Here is a 21,691-nt window from a genome sequence, read left to right on the forward strand (position 1 = left end):
AAGTCATCGATCGTCATTTCCAAGCCAACTGGACGCCGTTTTTTTTTTCGATCAAACGGTAAATAAGTGGTAACTTTCAATTTTCTGTTTACATCTAATTTGTATATCTTTGGTATATTTGTGTTGTAGAGTAAGGTTTATCTATTAATATTATTGGTCTGAGTTAAGTAGTTTCACGCATCCACGCATTGTCTAACAATGTTTACAGTAGGCAAAATTAAATTCCTAAGTAATTATTATATTAATTATTGTTAATATCGATACATTATAAAATTCCTAAAATACCAACTTAAAATAATAAATGAAACAGATTATATTTGTTGTTACGTGCATTTCTGGAATTTATAGCCATTTATAAATTAGTTGGTATAGGTTAATCTTTTTTATACAAACAGTACTGTTTGACCAGCGGATCTGAAGCTACGGAAGGAATGCGAGAAAAAAAATCGATATTGCCACGTTTATCTATAAAATTGCAAAATTGCCAGACATGAACTATAAATCTAATATATTTTTATTATATATAATGTGTTTAGCATATATTCTGACGTATATTATTAAGGAATTTTAACGTAGTTCATATTGTTCGATATGTTTTATTTAATAACTTATTTCTTTCATTCTGTATAATCTGCTTATTATGAAAGTTGAAGATTTTTCAACGATATCATTAGCAAACCGGCATCGCCGCGCATGGCCGCCTATTCGTCGAACATGATTGGTCAGAGTACGTCACAGGATTTGTTACCACGCGGTTGCCATGGCTTTTACGCCTTTCCTATTCGCTTGCTTTATCCCCAACTTCACGGTCTCTTCTGAAAAGAGTAGGAATATTGAATACTATTGAAATATCCAGTGGCGGTGTAATTTTTTTGATCATTATTACTTTATTTCATTATTTTATACCGGTTATCCTAAACTTTATTCCTATATTTTTCGTATATTTGATAGTTAAGTTGTGTTTTATTATTTTGTTATCTTGTTATAATGTTTTTCGTTCGTAGTTTTTAATTATTAATATCAAGTTTGATCGTATATTTGTGTTTTAAAATGAATAAATTTGTTAAGGGTAAGACGCTACATAGTCAGACAAGAGATATAATAGCTAATTTATATAGGTAAGTTAATAATAACGTGGATGAAATCTCATTTGGTTTATTTCCTTGTGTTCATAATAGGGTTTGCGATGGAAGCTACAGAGAGTTCGCTTTAGTTGCCGCTTAAACGTAAACTTGAGCGGATATTTTTTTATACCGGAGTTATCGGCTATAAAAAAATTCACACAAAAGATGAAAAAAGGCTGAAAACTAACCCCGATAAAATGATATCCAGCTCTGGAAAGAAATGACCACGTGAGACTGCTGTCGAAAAGCTCGACGACTTTTTCGAAGTGGTCAGGAATTTGATAAATAGATTTTATCTCGAATTCAAACTCGTCCCCACAATTAGAAAGCTTTTGCAAAAATTGCAGGAAGAATCGAATTTTCCTTTTGCAGGGAAACGCTTAAGGGGTTATTAAAATCAAATGAATTTTTTTGGCGTAAATGTCAAAATAACAGATAAATATTAATGGAGCGACCCATTATATTGCAGAGAGAGATATAAATATATACGCGAAATTCGAAAATATAGCCAAGTATTATCTATTTGGATGAAACATATGGGTAGACAATGACCTAACCTTTAAAAACTGCTGGCGGAGCGATACAATATCTGGTGTAATAGGCAATATTGGATCTACTGGTGAGTAAAATTATATGTTTGCGCTTCCAAAGTTAACTATTTTCAAGATTTTTTTGCTGGAAATAGTTATGTCTAAAATTATGTATTATAGAAAAAATATAGTTAGTACAGATATATAAATAAATATACCTCAAGACGCAGTCTTGATCATCTGCTGATGGCAGACATGGTTAGCGAAACATGCGTCCAGTGTAAAATTAAAAGTGTTTTGGTGTATTGTACTGATTTAGTGTTTTATTTTGCTGTGTAACACCAAAGGTTCCAACCCCAGCTGTAATTATTTCTTCTATTATATTAACAACACAATAATAAAATGATTCAAAATATTTAAGGGAGCTTTAATAAAAGCTTTTAGTGTTTATCTGCTAACTCAACAGTAACGATTCAAACAGCATAAAGTTTTTTGAAAAAAAATATTAATCTGAGTATTATATTTATGATACACATTATTTTCATATAACACCGTACGCCCATGCCTATTTTATGAATGAAATTGGGCGTGTTTTGTTTACAACTGCATTCCCCTGCCGATACCCCGTAGCTACAGATCCGTTGGTCACACTATACCTATAATACCATATTATCAAAAAAAAAACGGCGTCCACTTGGCTTGGAAATGACGGACCGTTTTTGTCGTTTACACTGTTGAAACATCAATGTGTCGTTAGCATCTCTTAGTCAGAAAGCATCCTATTATTATTTTACATACAGGGTGACAATTTGAAAACGAACAGTATTTAATATTACCTCTACCGATGATAGTATGAAAATTTGGCGAAATTAAATACTGTTCCTTTTGAAGATTGTCATCCTGTATATTTATTTCGACAAATAATAAAAAATAGAGTGAAACATTCTTTAATTTCAATAAAAAGAAGTAAACTGTAAATATGTTCTATCCAGTAAATCTCATATTATTTAGTAAGAAACACTGATCAGTATTTAGTAAGCATTTACTATAGTATCTATATTTTGATTTGAATTGTCGGAACAGTTGTTGAAGCCTATTAATACAAAATACAACATATATATTATTAACGTGCTATTAACTTCCAGTGTTGTTATTTGTTTAACAATAATTACATTTAAGTTTGTGCGTTTTTTATCATTTTAATCGTCTAACTGTTTTACAAATTTAGTGTTTTGATTTCTCCATAAACAAGGAAGAAAGTTATAAACTTGTTTTTTGGCTGCTAACTAAAAAAGGTAAATGTTTAAATTAATATTTAAATCTTTAATACAGAAGAAATGTCTGTTATAGATACTGTCTTTTTTAAAAAATGTATTAGATAGGTATCTATTTCGGGTTAAATATTTTTTTTTTAACTCCAGTTGATTGGCTAATTCAGTAATTAATTTCGGTCACTTCGTCTGTTTCACCAGAAATCAGGACAATTTTTAATTTTTTAATGGTACACTAGATGTTTTTTTACTTTATTTGATAGAAAATGCCATTCTGAATAGAATGACATATCATATATCAACTGATATTTTCGCTTAAAAAAATAGAATTTTAATTATGATTAAATCACTAATTTTTAATTTAATTTAAGATACTCTTTTTTAAATAAAAATGTCAAAAGTTGACATTCTATTCAGAATATAATTTTCTATCAAACAAACTAAAAAATACCGAGGGCACAATTTTAAAATCAAGAGTCGTAGTAATTTTCTGTGAAACAGGAGGTAACAGAAATAAATATAAATATGAATAATTGAATACGTCAATCAATCGTTATTTATGTCACATACTAACATACTAAATCTCTTTTTTTGTCTAAAATAATAAGAAATATATAGTAAGAAATAGGGGTGTATTGACAATTAGTATCACTTCAGAACAGGGTTGACATGATTTAAATCAAATGATTTAAATCATGATTTAAATCAAGTGATTTTTTTAATTTTAATCATGTGATTTAAATTTAAAAAAAATTATTGAAACTTTATAATAAATCAAAAAATTACTGTAAAAGTTATAAAACTGTGTCCTAGAAAACTAGAAAAAAAATTTCTATAACAGATAATAAATCGAAAAATAATTGCAAATGTTATAAAACTATACAGGGTTGTTCACCACATACGACACGGAGTATTGTAGCTAAACGATTAGATTTTTATAAATTTTAAGTTTTGGGTTCGTTGAAGGACTATTAGAGCAACAATTTAGAAATAATTTTAGAAGATACAGAGTGTCCCAAATAAATAAAAAATGCTATAGTTGTAATTTTTTAAATGGAACACCCTGTATATTATTCTATTTTTAAACTCTACGATTGAAATAAAGGTAAATTTTATTAAGGTCTATCACACTTAAACCTTACCGTTTTTGAAATATTTTCATTTTGTGAATATTGCAGGTTTATTTTTTTCAGTGGTATCCAAGTTTTAATATTTAACATTTTACTGAAGTTTTTTATTGATCAGTTATTGTGCTGCAATTATTGTGAATACTACCTTATACAGAGTGTCTAAAATTTTATTTTAAATAATTACTAGTTTTAAACGGCAATAACTTGTTTAATTTAAATGGAACGCCCTGTATATATTCGGAAAATTAGATGCATAATTTAATTGTCTATCAAACTGTATTACACCACTTTTTACCTATCCCTTCAAGTTTTCGTAGAAAATGCATTTTCTTATAATTTAGACCTCATTTATCAATATACCTATGGAATATTGACATTTTAGATTCTTTTTAAAGCAACAAATGTACAAAATATACAGGCTAGTAATATTATCGTTTTTAACAAAATAATAATATTACTAGCCCATTTGTATGCAAAAAGAAAACTATTTAAATCTTCATAAAAGAGTATACCATTAATTAAATATACCACCATTATGTCCGCCCAAATACTAATTAATTACATACTTAATTATGTTCGTGAATAAATTATTCTAAATAAATATGGATTTAAATCAGAAATCAATATAATAATAAGTTATAAAAATGAATGTCTCTGTTGTTATAACTAAGCATTTGTCAAAAAATGAAATATCATTTTTAAGGTGTTACTTTTTACCACACTGTCTAATACACATAAAAAATTCAATTTTTTTAGTTTTTGGAACAATTATTATTAATCAACGCAAACAGTCAATTCATGTAGTTTGAATACTGGAATCATATTAATTGGTCCTCTGTAACAAATATTTAAACAGTTTTTTTTATTTTTTAATGATATAAACAAACTATATCGACAATATTAGTATCTGTACTCTTTAAAAATTTGGTACATCTTTGAAAATAATCTAAAATGTCAGTATTCCATGGGTATATTGATAAATGAATTTAAAATTACAAGAAAATGCATTTTCTACGGAAACTTGAAGCTATAGGTAAAAAATGGTATAATACAATTTAAGAGACAACTAAATTGTGCATCTGATTCTCATAAAATATACAGGGTGTTCCATTTAAATTAAACAAGTTATTACCGTTTAAAGCTAGTAATTATTTAAAATAAAAATTTTAGACACTCTGTATAAGGTAGTATAATTTTTATTATTCCAACATAATAACTGATCAATAAGTAAACTTCAGTAAATATTTAGTATTAAAAACTTTGATACCCTTGGAGAAATGAAGCCTTAAAATTTTGACTGCAATTTCACAAAATTGAAAATATTTCAAGAACGGTAAGGTTTAAGCGTAATAAACCTTTATCAAATTTACCTTTATTTTAGTCGTAGAAACTAAAAATGTAATAATATACAGGGTGTTCCATTTAAAAAAATACAACTTTGATATCTTTTATTTATTTGGGACACTCTGTATCATGTAAAAATATTTTTAAATTGTAGCTCTAATAGTCCTTCAACGAACCCAAAACTTACAATTTGTAAAAATCTAATCGTTTAGCTACAGTACTCCGTGTCGTATGTGGTGAACAACCCTGTATAAAACTATCTATTCAATTTAAATGTTGGACCGATTTTTCAAGTAATTTCATGTGAATCCATTAGATCTCTAAACGCAGGGACTTATTTTAAAATTTATGTATAAGTGAAGAATGCATATCATTCTAGTGGAGAACTAGGTTCTTCTGATATAGAGACTATATCTTCATTCCCGAATCGTTGTCAGAAAATATGTTATTTTATATTTTTTTGAAACGGTTCTGTTTCCAAATTCCTACCGACATTTTGATCAGTAAGTACTTTTTTTGACGATGCTGTACCTTTGAAGGACCATCGTAAAGCTATTCCGACGTTACAGGGAGGCACAAAAAGTACATTTTTACTCGGAATAGAACATACCATTTTTAATTTTTTTTTATCAATTTCAAACATTGCAAATAATATGAACAGTAATCGAGTAACAATGTGTACACTCGTTGAATTTGACACTTAATATCAGTTTGATAATATATTTTTGTACTTTTGTGCTTAGGCGTAACAGTGCTTCACTTTTATGCTTAGGCGTTAAAATGACAAAAGTTAATATCTTTGAGATGTTTGAAAAAAAATCATTTTGATCTGAAGCGAGCGACTTTCTTTGCAGAATATATTGGTGACAGATGTGGAAAAAATGACACGCGTCGTAGAATTGTTAGTGTTATCCTTTGAATAAGAAGACTAAGGAAGGATCATATCAAAAATCTTAGGTACACCGCGATGGGCCTCAAATATGGCCGACTTAAATTCCGGTTTATCAGTGTCGTTCTAATTTTATTTAAAAAATGTAAAACTATGATGTAGGGTAGACGTAGGGTAGACTCAATAATTTGTTGTTTTATTTTACGTTGTGAATAAATGTTGGTAGTTATTAAAATTGTTATAAAAATATATAATTCTAATAAAAATAGATAAGTTATAATAAGTTATTTATTAACACAAACATCCGATACGCTACTGAAGCAGGTAAGTTGAATTAACGTATCTAAATTCTTTGACATCTAATCTTTGACAAGTAATAAATAAAAGCTAAAATGCAAGAAAAATATATAATTTAGTTAATTTAAGTGAATTTCATAAATGATCCGTTTACTACACGTATGTATATTATATAGTCACTTACTAGCGAAAAGTTGTTCCACTATTTCACTCAATTTTTGCCGAGATCTACCGCACGCTACACAACCAATCATTTTAGAGTCTTTTTCGATAAATCGCGATAGTGTCACTGTTAATTTAAGTTCTGCCACAATTTCCATCTAGATTTACTACCTTTATACAACTATCAGTAGTAGAATAAATAATAAATAACATAAAATAAGCTCCGTAAAGACTGACAAATCCACAAAATTTCAAATCAAATTCAAATGTGTCAAATGAATCGTCAAACAGAACTGTCAAGGATCCCCACCCTAGAGAGCTTTTATGGTGGCTTTTCCGCCCACCATGCATGAATACATGGATAGCATTATGCTCCTTCCTTAGTCTTCTTATTCAAAGGTGTTATCAGTATCAGGTAGAGTTATAAAGATTTAGCCCTCTAGGATAGCGACTTTAATTGGAAATAAGTCCTAGTCATTTGGAAATCCGATTTAAATATTGTTTTGAATTAAAATCAAAAAAATCTTATTTAAATTAAAAAAATCATAAATTTTTCCAACCCTGCTTTAGAGCATGATCTGGGACTGTAATTTACTACCATAAAAAATCCCATTTACCCTTATAAGGCCATAAACGACCCAACAATATATTCAAAAAGTATATTATCTTTTATTATTAACAATGGGTGGGTGGAAAATATCTATCGTAAAGTAATATAGTTTTTATTTGGTCACTTAAGGGCCTATTCAAATAATTCAGTGTCGACTTTATAGTGACCCTTTTTCAAGAAGCATTGTCACCTACTATTGCACAGTCATTTTAAGAATATTAAATTGGAAGACACGCCTACTATCTTTGGTGGTAGAATTTATTTAAGACACTAAAAGATCTGCAAAAAGGCAGTATCTGTTGAGAGATTCAGTGTTACAGTAACTGTTAGATAGTTCATTTTAGTCCAGTTCATAGTTCCTGTTAGAAAGTTGACAGTTCGTATTATACAGTGTTTAGAATAAAGTGTGTACCGGTATCAACACAAGTGCAATATTAAAGTATCGGTGGGACAGAATACTTTTGGCGACAAGGAAATATCAACAGTACATATCTGACAGGTAAATGTTATGCATAGATTAGTGTAAAGTCCCCCCTATACTTACAGTTATTTTCCCCAGTTTTAACCGAACGGACTTGACCGTACCGTTAAAAACGTCAGTGTATGAATGTGTTTGGTTCAGTTTTGTCTCTAATATATTAGCCTATATTATATATGTCTATTTTTTTAAAAATTATTAGTTAAAAAACATAATTTCTTGATAATATGGCAAGATAGGTAGTACATCTATACTAATATACAGGGTTGTTCACCACATACGACACGGAGTAATGTAACTAAACGATTAGATTTCTGCAAATTGTAAGTTTTGGGTTTGTTGAAGGACTATTAGAGGTACAATTTAAAAATATTTTTACAAGATACAGAGTGTCCCAAACAATTAAAAAATATTAAAGTTGTCTTTTTTTAAATGGAACACCCTGTATATTATTACATTTTTAGTTTCTACGATTAAAATAAAGGTAAATTTGATTAAGGTTTGTCACACTTAAACCTTACCGTTTTTGAAATATTTTGAATTTTGTGCAATTGCAGTAAAAATATTAAGGCTTCATTTCTCCAAGAGTATCAAAATGTTTAATATTAAATATTTACTGAAGTTTATTTATTGGTCAGTTATTGTGTTGCAATAATAAAAATAATACTACCTCATACAGAGTTTCTAAAAATTTATTTTAAATAATTTCTAGCTTTAAACGCCAATAACTTGTATAATTTAAATAGAACACCTTGTATATTTTTTGAGAATCCGATGCACAATTTAATGGTCTATCAAATTGTATTATACCACTTTCTACCCATCTCTACAAGTTTTTGTATAAAATGCATTTTCTTATAACTTAGACCTCATTTATCAATATACCCATGGAATATTGACATTTTAGATTATTTTTAAAGAGTACAGATACTAATATTGTCAATATAGTTAAAAAAATGTTTAAATATTTGTTAAAGAGAACCTAATTAATATGATTTTAGTATTCAAGCTACATTAATTGACTGTTTGCGTTGATTAATAACACTACTTAATGATACTTACTCCAAATACTAAAAAACTGAATTTTGTATGAGTATTAATTAGACAGTGTGGTAAAAAGTAACACCTTAAAAATTTTATTTTATTTTCTTACGAATGCTTATTTATAACAACAGAGACGTTCATTTTCATAACTTATTATCTTATTGATTTCTGATTCAAATCCACATTTATTTAGAATAATTTATTAACTAACACAATTAAGTATGTAATTAATTAATATTTGGGCGGAAATAGTGGTGGTATAATTAATTAATATATCAGTTGTGATTTTCTTGGTTATAGGTTTCTTTATTAAAAATTATATGATTCTGGAAGTTTTTAAATCATTTATTTGCCGAAGTTTCGATTTTTTATACAAATCTTTCTCAAGGCATCTAAAATATTTTATAATATAAAATCATTTATCAATATTCCATGGTTATATTGATAAATGAGGTCTAAATTATAAGAAAATGCATTTTTTTACGAAAACTTGATGAAATAGGTAAATGGTATAATACAATTCGATAGACAATTAAATTGTGCATCTGATTCTCCTAATAGCTAAATGGGCTAAAATGCCATGGGCTAAAATGAAAGAAAAAAAAATTGAGCTGTCAAATATAACAGCTGTCAAAAAAAGTTCAATGTTGTCCGATTTTGATAAAAATCTATATATATATATAGGATGGCCATGGGTTAAAAGGAAAGAAAAAATCAAATTTGACAGCTGTCAAAAAAATCTCAAAGTTGTCCGATTTTGATAAAAATCGATATTTTGGATGCTCCCTACCCCATAGTCGGTTTTCATTTTATTTGTCTCACATTTGAACTGTCAAATTTGACAGCTATCGTTTTTTTAAGTTCTCCTTTTTTATGAAAATCGATACACATATTATTAAGATGCCCATAGATAGTTATTTAAGAAAAAGAATTGAGTTTAAGTGTATGGCACTGAGAAACCAGCATAACTTAAAAGGTAAAAAATAAATTTAAGAAAAAACACTTTTTAAAAACAAGCTTTTATTTAAATACATTAAAAAGAAAAAATAAACTTTTTCTTTAAAACTTTTATTATGTCATTACACAATATTATATTATATAAAAGCTTAGCGACAAGCGATTTGAGTGTACAGTTGCACTCATAAAAATCTGGTACAACTTTATCTTGTAATTCCTGTAATTCTTCTAATTCCAATATCTTGTAAACCTGTCATTATTCCCATCCAGGATAAATTCATCCAGTTTAGAAGAACATTTAAAAAACTTTGTGTCCGAATATTACACACGGGTACTGAAAATTGCCAAAATGATTTGGCAAACATCTTATTAAAAACGGCAGACCTTATTGTTTACGTCGGAATCCGTAACATTATTATAAAAAACAACGAGACCTCTGTTCTTTTCTCTCTGAATTGTCATGAACTATCCATAAAAATTAAAAATAGATACGGATAATCAGAAAAACAGTAATTTAGAAATTAATCTTGTTTGTCATTTTGCAGGATACCTAATAATAAAAATTACTTTGAATGCCGTAGACAATGACTGAGTATTAAAACTAAAAGAATTTCGGACTTCCATTGTACTACTAAACTACAAAAACCAAATATATCACACAATAAACAAAAATATATCACTCAAGAAAAGAATAAAATAAATTAAGCCGCACGCTACTGACTCAAAGCTGCGGTAACTGTTGTCGATGACAAAGACTACGACTGACTACGACACTGGTTAATTTCTGTCACTGGCACCCATAATGGCGGCGTGCGCAAGGGTATGCGCGTAGCGTTCCCGCCAAAGCGAGTTGGCCTGCCGTGTGATTTATATGCCGTGCTTATACTTAGTATTAAAGATGATTTTTTTGAGTAATGTTTTGAGTAAAATTCAAAAACTATCGATATATGGAGGAAAAACTATCGATAACTATCGGTAATTCGATAGTCATTGATATATCGATAATTATCGTTAAATCGATAACTAAAATATATCGATAACTTATCGATAGGTAAAATCTATTATGGCCCATCCCTAGTTTATTTCATGAAACATCAAATAATCTTGCTTTTTGTTACAGTCAACATGGGTCGTGATATACATCGACCATCGTACACTACCACCAATCAGCGACTAGAACTAGAAAGGGAGTACGTCCATAACCCTTCGGCCCATCTCTATTTTCGCCAGAGATACAGACTGACAGCGTATATGGACTTGACCCCACGAAAAATAAAAATCTGGTTTTTGAGAAGACATGCAGCAGACAGTAAAAAGAAAAACGAAATCCGCTGCGAGCAAGTGCAGTACACAATGGTATACATGAAATATTACTCGACTCTTGACTTTAGTGATCCAACGAATTGTATCAAAGAAGAATATCATTCAATTGTTTGTGATCGAAAACCTACCATTTTTGTGAGTTGACACTTTTAAGGACTACAAAAAACGTTTTTTTCCAAAAAAAGTTAAAGATTTTTTTATATTTTTATGTGCATTTTTAAAACACCCTGTATATGTACAGTGTTCGCAAAAGAATTTGAAATAAATGTGATTTTTTTACTATGATAGGTAAAATTAGGGAAAATTCTGAAAAAAAGTTGTTTATTGTCATTTTTCAAAGTAAAAATAATAAAAAAACGTATTTTTATATTGATAATAATTTTTTTATAATTCTATTGATTATGAAATTTTTGATACACACATTATAAGAGAAAATATATTATTTCTTTGCTTAATTGGCTTTGCTTTTAATTTGTTTAAGTTTATTCACGCATGCCAGTCACGTCTATTTATAGGGTGTTATTCAAAAATCGGTCACCCCTATAAATTTGATTGACGTATATTCCATTTTTTGGCCACTTTTTGTTTCACCGGAAATGAGTACGTTTGATTTTAAAATGGTACCCTCGGTACTTTTTACTTTATTTGATAGAAAATGGCATTCCGAATAGAATGACATATCATACTATGTCAACTTTTGACATTTTTGCTTAAAAAAATTGTATTGAGTGCCATGGCTGTGTTAGTTTGGTACTACATACTTGCTATTTCGAGTCAAATAAACTTTTGTTATGAACGCAGTCATGACAGTCTAGATTGAAATTTAGAATACTATTTTGTTTAAGCAAAAATGTCAAAAGTTGATTTGAAATATCATTCCATTCAGAATGCCATTTTCTATCAAATAAAGTAAAGAAAACTACCGAATTTTCATTTAAAAATAAAAAATTGTAGTCATTTCCGGTGAAACAGGAAGTGAGCAAAAACAATTGAATATGTCAATCAATCCTGATTTATGTCATATATACTAACATAAAAAATATCGTTTTTTTATCTGAAAAAATTAAAAAGCTATAGGGGTGAGGCACTTTTGAAAAACACCCGGTATAGTACATAGAAATTCAGTCAGCCCCAGATGATATACAGTGCTTCCAAAAGTATTTGAATCAAATGGTCTTTTTATTATTAGTGACAAAAGTAAAATTAATGAAAAAATCTGAAAAATATTGATAAAACAAAAGTTGTTTTTGGGTAATTTTTCAAAATAAAAATAAAAAAAATATAACAAAACAAATATCTTTACCCTACCAAACAAATTTTACATAGCCTTATGTATATTTATGAAACATTTTTTTCTATAGGTAGGTCTAATTATTGATTAAATACGAGTATATTGTTAAAACTATTTTTTAATAAATTGTATCCTAAGCCTTATGCATTTTTTAGTTAAGGGCTGTTATCTAAAACATCCTGTATTATGCCACTTGTAGAAAAAAAATAAAGGATATGATTCCTTCAATAATAATATATGTATAAGTATTTCAATATTCCTTAAACTTGTAAAATAATTTAGTTCTAGTTTATAATGTTCTCCTAATAATTTTTGAATAAAATCTAGACAAGAAAGCATCTTGGTAAGCATTTTTATTTGTTGATTTATTTACATATAATCTCTTCCTATATAATTGTTTCCAAAACATTTTTAACAATATTTTTTTTGGCGACTCTTGATAAAAGAAAATAAAGATATTTTTTGTTAAATTCTTCAATATCCAGACGATAGATAAATAAATACAGGGTGTCGTATTTCAAATAACGAAGTTTTTATGTAAAATAAATATTTAAAATAGACCAGCAATTTTTGGTACCCCTGTATAATTTTAAGAAAGCAATATCATTTTTTAGTAAAGTTTATTTCTTTACCTTTAAACTCAGCACAAAAATTAATTCTGAAAAGTAATGTACAGGGTGTTAATAATTATTTTTTTTGTAGCATGCATATTTAAATATTTTTAAATATCTCAAAAACCGAAGATTTTAAACATATTTAACCCTCATAATAAATGCCTTTTTTGGGGACCAAGAAACCAAAAATGAAATAAAATTCCGGGTGTTCCATAAGAAAAAATATAACTTTGGTATGGATCTTAGTTTTCTGCCCTGTACATTGGCAAGAGTTTTTACATAAGCCCTATCAATACCTTGTTTCGCTAGGGCTTCTATTATTGCTTGTTCTCCTGGTTGTGCAGCGTCTATACTCTGTTTTTTTTCTCAGGTAAGATTTCGACAGACGATGACAGAAGAAAAGCAGATGACGTCCCATACCAATCTATTTATTTTACTAAAAAAAGTTTCTAATAATTTTTAAGTTATCTATGGATGGGTTTAAATATAAATCCGTCATGCGTCGTGTCTTGTTGTTTTTAACCAGTTTTATTGGTTTATTTAAAAAATGACAGATCGTATTTCAATTTTATTGGTTTGACGGAACGATGAACGATAAACGGACGCCGATGCGTATGAACTCGCCTTTAGATTTTTGTCATTTTTGACGCTTGTCAAAAGTCTTGCCAAATTATAGGTTATAATTTTGTGTCAACTTTTGTTAAATACTCGCTGCCCAGGCAGAAAGTCTTATACACCAATGAAGTTGCCATCGATAAAGTTTGTATACCATCTCGTCGTAGATAAGTGCCATCTCGTATATGGTAGAAGGATCAAACTAAACACATACTAAAAACTGGAGTAGCTGTAAAATATCGACATCACACGATAGGTAAATAATGGATTTTAGTACTGCAGAAAAATAATGTCAAAAGGTACTGATTTAAAAAAATTAAGATTAAAGTTAATTAATCAACCTTTTAGGTATAAAATTTGGTAGGTGTTATTGTTAATAAAATAGTTTTTTTTATTTACCTATGTTGTTTTATTTATTCCTGTGGAATATTACAAATTTGTATTTGTACATAAGTTATATTGATAAATATAATCATAAATGCGGGTAGTTTCATAAAGCTTGAAAGTAAAAAATAGTTCTTTTATATATTTTTTTTGGTATGTAGTGTCTTGTTCTTGTTTGTTTTGTATTAACACATACCGTTTTTATTAAATAAAATAACTCGATTACATTTTTTCAGTTTTATACAGTTTTTTTCACTTTATTAAAAATTTCAAAGTATCTCGAAATACTCGAGGAACTCGAGAAACTCGAGAAATTCCAGTTGGTTACTCTCGTGCCTCGAGAATTAAAAAGCTTGGTCTGGTTTAGGCCATTAAACGTTTCTCAGAAATCGAGCCCGTGACATCTAAGTCGGTTTTGCTCTATCTAGTCAGGAAATAGGTTTTCTCTGTTAAAACAGACCAATTTCGACCACCCTGTACACATAAAAACCGAGCTACAATAATTACTTATCATTTATTTCGCGTAATTTTTTAAACGAATTATAAAGATAAGGTCCCGTGCTGTTCCTATATCCTCCGGCCATAGATTAGCGACTCTCTAGTGTTATTGCTGCATTGAAAAAATAGAATTGGCGTCAATTTTGCTTTGGATTTTCCACACTATTTAACTACATAAAATGATATTTACGACTGCGAGATAAACAACTTTTATAACGTATTTTTATTGGGAGGATTAACAGCAAATCATTACCAAAGTTGTAAATAGTTTAGTTGTTTGTTAATTACAGGTAATTTTGGAAATATGCCTAGATTTTGGTCGTTGGATATTCAGATAAAAATGTTCGATAAAAAAATTGTTTTTATACATTAAATTTTTAACAGACAACTTCCAAAAATTGATGGAAAATACAAATTACCTGTGAATTAAAATGACAGACACAACTGTCATTGTCATGGATTTTCTAGTTGGGCAGACTATAGCCGCTGTTTACGAGCTGTGTTGTGCTAGAGCTAACCTGGTGGTCCGGAAGAAACTAATGGAGAGCAGGGTTGTTAAATAGTTTATGAAGCAAAAAACTACGCCAAAAACTACGCGTAGTTTTTTGTATTAACTACGTTTTAAAATTTTAAAAACTACCTTCAAAAACTACACAAAAACTACGTTAAAAACTACCTACAAAAATATAGTAAAACATAAACAATTTAGACTTTAAACAAAAATCAAGCCAAATTCTTATCATGGCAGTATGAAGTTATATTATATTTGTTATAAGTTAAAAACATCAGAAAAAAAGACAATTTTTTTTCAACAAAAGTGTATTTTCTACGAAATACAAAGTAACATTGAACACAAAATAAACTATAAATTCTTATGGAGAAATTCTCCATAGACATTCTCCAGGAGAATATATGATTTTTTACATCTAAAGGCACAACTTCATATTTCCCCTCATCCCAGAAGGTATGGAGCAAGGTATGGAGACATCGACGTTTTCCAAGCATTTTTAACTACTAAGTATCAAAAATATCACATAATAAGGAACAAATTTACAAAATATAGATTTTTTTATTTCTTTAAATTGATCAGCAAACAAAGTTTTTAGGTTATGTTTTCACTGTTATTTAACCAAACCAAAAACTACATTAGTTACATAAACTACACATTTACTACTCGACATTTAAGAAACTACTTGTGACATGTAGTAAATGTAGTTTATTAATTACTACGTGCAGTTTAACAACTCTGATGGAGAGTGCTCTATGAGAACCATTGGGCAAAACTATATTTTTACCGAGTGAGAGATTTATACTACTCTATCTAAAGAAGAAAACATTCGACCAATGTGTACTACCAGTCATGACCTATGCGTGCGAAATCTGGAGACTTAAAACGGACACTATAAGGAAACTGCAGGTCGCACAACGCTCAATGGAACGAAATATGCTGGGAATAACCAAGAAAGACCGTAAAAGAATAGAGTGGATACGACAAAATACCCAGGTAATATATGTCATCCACAGAAGCAAATCCTTGGAACGAAATATGCTGGGAATAACCAAGAAAGACCGTAAAAGAATAGAGTGGATACGACAAAAGACCCAGGTAATAGATGTCATCCACAGAAGCAAATCTTTCAAGTGGCAATGGCCAGGACAACTGGCAAGAAGGGTAGACAACAGATGGCCAAACAAAAATTACAGCATCCAGTGTTGGATATAGGCCTCTTCTAGGTTTTTTCATGCTTTGCGGTCTCTAGCCAATCTTATCCATTGTCTTCCCGCCACTGCCCTGACGTCATCGACCCATCTCTTTTTTGGTCGGCCCACACTTCTTGTTGTTCCTTTAGGTCTCCATAGGATTGCTTTTTGGGGCCATCGGTCTGGATCCTGTCTTGCCACATGTCCTATCCATTGCCACTTCAGACTTGCCACTCTTTTAACGACATCTATTAATTTTATTTTTTACACAAAGAGCCATGGAAAGAATCATGTTGGGAGTCACCATGGGAAAAAAATACAGCATGGTACCCACGAGGAACTAAGAGACCTAGCAGAACACTGAAGCTGTGATGGGACAATGATATTAGGAAATTAGCAGTGATAATTTGGGCCTGCATAGCCAACAATGGACCAAACTACAAAGAGAGTATGTGAGCGGGTACGACATCATTGGAAATGGTTGAATAAGCTGAAAATGATGATGATGATGTTTTTATGGTGTTTTGAGTTAAACTTTCCCTCTTCCATCTGGATCTCAAAATTTCCAACGAATCGGGAGATTTCCAACGAGTTGACATCACTGCGTCTAGGGCTTGACCGCGTCAAGATTACCATCGATTGTCAACCCTCCTTGACGCCGTTTTTTTTTTCTCGATCGTATGGTATTATGTTTGTTATTACAGTCGTTTTTTCCACTGTAAGGTCCAATATCACGTACATATTCGAGTCCGAAACTAAAGTTCCAAAAAAATTCGTAATATATCTAGAAATTCATTTACCCACTAGTAGTTATAAAAAGCATTTTTGGTAAACTCTGTCTCTAATAGTTTCTGAAAAATAAAATTAATTTTTTTAAAAAGGTCCGATTAAATTAATATCTCCGAAACTAAAGTTCCAAGAAATGTAATATATCTACAAATTCATTTACCCACTAGTAGATATAAAAAGCATTTTTGGTAAACTCTATCTCTAATAGTTTCTGAAAAATAAAATTAATTTTCTTAAAAAGGTCCGATTAAATTAATATCTCCGAAACTAAAGTTCCAAGAAATGTCGTAATATATCTACAAATTCATTTACCCACTAGTAGTTATAAAAAGCATTTTTGGTAAACTCTGTCTCTAATAGTTTCTGAAAGTAAAATAATTTCTTAAAGGTCCGATTAAATTAATATTCCGAAACTAAAGTTCCAAGAAATGTCAATATATCTACAAATTCATTTACCCACTAGTAGATATAAAAGTATTTTTGGTAAACTCTACCTCTAACAGTTTCGAAAATAAAATTAATTTTCTTAAAAGGTCCGATTAAATTAATATCTCCGAAACTAAAGTTCCAAGAAATGTCGTAATATATCTACAAATTCATTTACCCAATTAGTAGATATGTAAAAAGCATTTTTGGTAAACTCGTCTCTAACAGTTTACCAAAATTAATTTTCTTAAAAGGTCCGGATTAAATTAACACTCGAAACCAAAGTTCCAAAAAATTGCAATATATCTAGAAATTCATTTGCACTAATTAGTAGGTTATAAAAAAGCATTTTTGGTAAACTCTATTTAATAGTGTCTGAAAAATAAAATTAATTTTTTTAAAAAAGGACCGATTCACGTACATATTCGAGTCCGAAACTAAAGTTCCAAAAAAATTCGTAATATATCTAGAAATTCATTTACCCACTAGTAGTTATAAAAAGCATTTTTGGTAAACTCTATCTCTAATAGTTTCTGAAAAATAAAATTAATTTTCTTGAAAAGGTCCGATTAAATTAATATCTCCGAAACTAAAGTTCCAAGAAATGTCGTAATATATCTACAAATTCATTTACCCACTAGTAGATATAAAAAGCATTTTTGGTAAACTCTGTCTCTAATAGTTTCTGAAAAATAAAATTAATTTTCTTAAAAAGGTCCGATTAAATTAATATCTCCGAAACTAAAGTTCCAAGAAATGTCGTAATATATCTACAAATTCATTTACCCACTAGTAGATATAAAAAGCATTTTTGGTAAACTCTGTCTCTAATAGTTTCTGAAAAATAAAATTAATTTTCTTAAAAAGGTCCGATTAAATTAATATCTCCGAAACTAAAGTTCCAAAAAAAATCGTAATATATCTAGAAATTCATTTACCCACTAGTAGTTATAAAAAGCATTTTTGGTAAACTCTATCTCTAATAGTTTCTGAAAAATTAAAATTAATTTTTTAAAAAGGTCCGATTAAATTAATATCTCCGAAACTAAAGTTCCAAAAAATTCGTAATATATCTAGAAATTCATTTACCCACTAGTAGTTATAAAAAGCATTTTTGGTAAACTCTATCTCTAATAGTTTCTGAAAAATAAAATTAATTTTTTTAAAAAGGTCCGATTAAATTAATATCTCCGAAACTAAAGTTCCAAGAAATGTCGTAATATATCTACAAATTCATTTACCCACTAGTAGATATAAAAAGCATATTTGGTAAACTCTGCCCCAAATAGTTTCTGAAAAATAAAATTAATTTTTTTAAAAAGGTCCGATTAAATTAATATCTCCGAAACTAAAGTTCCAAAAAAATTCGTAATATATCTAGAAATTCATTTACCCACTAGTAGTTATAAAAAGCATTTTTGGTAAACTCTGTCTCTAATAGTTCCAGTCATTTTTTAAAATTTTAAATACTTAGTCTATCTGTCAAATATAATTATAAAAAAAACAATATCTCTCAAACGTTTAAAATACACTCAAAATACCATTAACCGTTTATAGGAAAACCTGACTAAAGCTCAGCCTTGAACTTGAACGAGGATGATTCGGAACCAGTCAATCAATGAACACATTAAATCCTTGATGTCCATTCATATCATACAAGGCGTGAATGTTGTTTTTTTCGTTTCATATTTTTATTTACATCGACCCTTCTACGTAATAACCATAAGCTGATTCCGTCTTCGTAAAATTGTATCATAGATATTATAACTAATAGATACAAATCAATTGGTATATCTGCCTAAGTCGAACACAGCCGGCACTTTTGACCCCCCTGTAACTTCGTTGTGGATAAAGCAAGAATATTAATTTTTACTAATCAAGAGCACATCCTACAGGGTGTTTCAAAAACATGTGCTTCCAAGATTTATTTTCCATATCAACATAGGTCCGATTCTGCTTTGTTTCGTAGCTACAGGGTGTTGACAGGCAACATGAGATTTTACTACAGGTGTTCGACATATCAACCGTCTTTTGTTATGGACAGAGGGGACAGTTTTTGAACATTTCTCGCGGAATTCAACTCAGTGGGGGTGAAAGATACCCTCTCATAACTGCTAAGTATTGCTAATTCTTGTCTAGATTATACGGAAGAATAAGGAACCTTTATTCTTCCGTAAATATATCCATAGAATTAGATCCATGGGCACTAAGTAAGGCGGCCTCGAGGGCCAACGGCTGGGATCTTGGTTAGCTATTCAATTATTCTTGAAATTGGCTGCAAAAATTTGCTGATAACTTCAGCGTTCAGAGGTGGTGCGTCGTCTTGCTGGAAAAATATGTTTTCCAGTTCCATTAAGGGCATATCATCAGTAAGGGGTCCAAAGCCTACTAGTTAAAAGTGGCAAATTTTTAAAAATTCTGTATTTCGAAGGGGATTATAACAAAATATCAAGTATGCTATATTTTTGGAAAGTTAATTTTAAATTCTTTTCAGTTAATTAAAAATATACAGTGTGTCCCATATAAAAAATCAATTTTTCTGTTGATAACTCTTAAATTATTAATTTTAAAAAAATTATACTAAAACAATTAAATTCTTCGTAAAAAGGTGCTTTGGAAATGTTTTCATAGAAATACAAAATTTTCCGTAGCAAAAAAGTTACAGCGATTTGTTAAAAATGCACATTTTTGAAAAACACCCCGTAACTCCGAAACGGTAACAGATATTGATGTGCGGTTTTCACCATCATGTTTTTGATGAAAATTGAGCTCCAGACACCGATATTAGTTTTCGTCAATCTCCTATAGAAAATGGTGTTTCAATTTAAAAGCGTCGAATTTGACCCACTCTGTACGTTACTGACTTATTTTTCTCTTGTTAGCGAAATAGTTTAAGCAGTTTAATGCCGATTAAAAGTTGTCTCTTCTTATTTTGTCGATTTCGGATTCCTTGATGAGATAAACGCATTTTTATTAATTTGCCTTGATCGAAGTCTAATAATAACCTTTAAAAAATATGAAAAAATTTCTATAAACATGGATATGGAAGTGCATAGTTTTAGAGTTAGAGGATGTTAAAACTTTTTAAATTGTGTTTTTTGTAATTATCTTAAATACCATTATTTTTTTATTTGAAATTGCTGTAGGTTGGACTCATAGTAATAGTAATAATATTTAATAATAAGTTAGGTAAAATATATAATTTATTAATTTTATTTTTATTTTAATTTTATTAATTGTAATTAATAAAATTGCGTTTATCTCATGAAGGAGGGCGAATTCGACAAAAAATCAAGACATAACTTTTAATTGGTATAAAACGGCCTAGACAATTTTTATATAAAAAGAAGAAAGTCAGTGGCGCACATGTTTGTTTTTTAAATATTCCAGTGATAACCCATATGCACGTCCCTGATGAATTTATCGACACTTTTTTAGCATTAAAATATACACTTATAGTAACTTTTACCCTCAAAATTTCATTAGAATCACTAAAAGTACATGGAAGAAAATTATAATAAATCGCAAACACCCTGTAGCTACGAAACAAAGCGGAATCGGGCCTATGTTGATATGAAAAATAAATATTATTTTTACATAAGGAATCTCCCCACGAGAGATGGCACATGTTTTTTGAAACACCCTATATAGCTGGATATATTGCCAGTATATCTAGTAATTACCTGATATTTTATGAATTATCGCTTGTCAAGTTTCTATATTTCAACATCTATAGTGACTTACTGACCGATTATCAACATTCTAAAGTAAGTCTTTTAGTTTCACAAACTTCAAATGTTGAATTTTAGGTAGCTTTAAGCTTATAACAAAACTTATTACGCATTAAGGATGATTCACGGTACATCGGACCGTACCCGAGCCGGGCACGTTCCGTAAAGTAGACACCGAGCCACGTCCGGGCCTTCAATATATGCAACACCGAGTGGACAACGGGGATCATGTCCGTGCCGATTATATTCTAGAAAACAGTGTTGCCGCAGTGGTACATTTGTACCAAATTTGATACTTTTAATTCTATTTGGTACAGTGGTACTACATTTTCAAATCCAGGATGATTCGGTACAATAATTATTTCCCACGCGCATCGAAAATGAATAGATATTTAATAATTATCGTCGTTGATATTGCATTAAACGCGCTTACCGATACCATTCGGAGACAATCCGCATTAATTAACGACGTATTATACACGT

At 29.6% G+C, this 21,691-nt stretch overlaps 1 long non-coding RNA gene across 1 annotated transcript; it reads left to right on the plus strand.

Moving 5' to 3' along the window:
* Positions 1-2,645: 2,645 nt before the first annotated feature.
* Positions 2,646-12,038, plus strand: LOC115874425. The gene is made up of 3 exons (XR_004048837.1): positions 2,646-2,949; positions 7,702-7,856; positions 10,957-12,038. It is a non-coding gene; the product is annotated as an uncharacterized LOC115874425 (long non-coding RNA).
* Positions 12,039-21,691: the final 9,653 nt, after the last annotated feature.

The sequence above is a fragment of the Sitophilus oryzae genome, unplaced genomic scaffold (genome assembly GCF_002938485.1).
Source record: "Sitophilus oryzae breed Bouriz unplaced genomic scaffold, Soryzae_2.0 scaffold_127_pilon_pilon, whole genome shotgun sequence".
In the NCBI taxonomy this organism is placed as follows: Eukaryota; Metazoa; Arthropoda; class Insecta; order Coleoptera; family Curculionidae; genus Sitophilus; species Sitophilus oryzae.